Raw genomic sequence first — 2,122 nt, forward strand, 5'->3', positions numbered from 1 at the left:
TATTTGCATTGAGGGTGTTTTTCCTAAGGACTGAAAGAACTTGCCTAAGATGTCTTGAGTGATCATCTAGGCTCCTACTATACACTAAAATATCATCAAAATAAACGACTACAAATCTACCATTGAAATCCCTTAAGACATGATGCATAAGCCTCATAAAGGTGCTTAGTGCATTAGTGAGCCCAAAAGGCATCTCTAGCCATTCATACAAACCAAACTTGGTCTTGAAAGCGGTTTTCCACTCATCACCCTTTTTCATCCTGATTTGGTGATAACCACTTTTAAGATCAATTTTTGAAAAGATATTGGCACCATGCAACTCATCAACCAAATCATCAAGTCTAGGAATGGGGTGCCTATACTTTACAGTGATGTTGTTAATGGCCCTGCAATCTATAAACATTCTCCACGTACCATCCTTTTTGGGCACCAACAACACTGGCACAGCACATGGGCTTAGGCTCTCTTGGACCCAGCCCTTCTCCAACAATTCTTTAACCTGAGGCTCTATCTCCTTAGTCTCCTGAGGGTTAGTCCTATAGGCTGGCCTATTTGGAAGGCTTTCTCCTGGGACTAAATCTATTTGGTGTTCTATTCCCCTTAAAGAAGATAGCCCAGGTGGTATCTCTTTGGGAAATATATCACCATATTCATGTAAGAGTTCATGGACCTTTGGGGGTAAGGTCTCAAATGTAGGAATTGTGGCAGTGCTAAGGGATGTTTCCCTTGATAGGAGAAGGTAGAAAGATTGTTTCAGAAGGAGTGCTCTTTTAATATCACCTTTTGTTGCAAAATGATTTTCCTTCCTAACAATCTTGTTGGAGGAATCCTTTCCCTCTTTTTCCTTCCCCTTGGCCTTTGTAGACAAGGCCTTACTATCCGTCTTTTTCTTTTGGTTTTCAACTTTTTTTCCCATCCCTCTTATCTTTCATAGTTAGGTGATCTTTGGCCACCTGTGAAGGTGCTTGAGGATGTAACACAAATTTAGTGCCAAGATGGGTGAGGGTAATCTTATTAGTTAGGCCATTATAAATGATCTTCCTATCAAATTGCCACGGCCTTCCTAAAAGAATATGTCTTGCCTCCATGGGAACTATATCACAATTAACTTGATCCTTATATGTCCCAATGGAGAAAGGTACCTTCACTTGTTGGTTAACTATCATTTCCCCTTGCTCATTGAGCCATTGAAGTTTATAAGATTTTGGGTGAGGAATGATAGTGAGGTTCAACTTGGAAACTAATCTTGTGCTACAACAATTGCAATAAGATCTATTATCCACAATAAGAGAACAAGTTTTATCTAAAATTTTGCATTTTGTATGAAAGATGTTCTCTCTTTGGGATTGAGATAGATCACAGGATTGACCTCCAAGGAGCCTTCTAACTATTAGGAGGTCACCTTCTTCATACGGGTAGACTTCTTCACTAGACTCTTCACCCCTTACTTCATCTTCACTTCCACTAGAGGAAGGGGAAGAAGTAGTCTCCTCTTGACTACTATAAATGTCTTGCCCCTCATAATCATGGTTTTCTTTGTGGGGCATTGAGAGGCAATGTTACCTCTCTCAAGACATTTGAAGCATTTAATGTTGCTAGTCCTTTCTTGGGAACTAGTCTTAGGGGTGGATTTCAATATGGTCTTACCCTTATCTTCCTGGGGTTTTGAAGGTGCAGCCCCCAAAATTCCTTAGGCTTGGTCCTTCCTTGGATAAGAGTGAGAGCCATAAGATTTTGAAGAAGGCTTTCTTTTAAGTTGTTGCTCCACTCTTATACAAAGTTGGACTACCTCATCTAGGTCCCTATATGGAAGGAGTTCAACCTTATCCCTCACTTCCATTTTAAGCCCACTAAGGAACCTAGCTATGCTTGTTCTTTCAACCTTCCTAAGTCCAGCTCTTAAAAGGAGTAGTTCCATTTGTTGTCTATATTCTTCAAGACTCATACTCCCTTGTCTAAGCCTTTGGAGCTTGTCCATAAGCTCCCTTTCATAGTAGGAGGGAATGTGTATCTTCCTAAGGGCACTCTTAAGATCATTCCAATACTCTACTGGAGGATCCCCATGATCCTTCGTGCCCTAACAAGGGAAGTCCAACCACTGTTTTCGACAGATTTGCGCGAG

The sequence above is a fragment of the Glycine max genome, chromosome 9, assembly GCF_000004515.6.
Source record: "Glycine max cultivar Williams 82 chromosome 9, Glycine_max_v4.0, whole genome shotgun sequence".
NCBI classification, from domain to species: domain Eukaryota; kingdom Viridiplantae; phylum Streptophyta; class Magnoliopsida; order Fabales; family Fabaceae; genus Glycine; species Glycine max.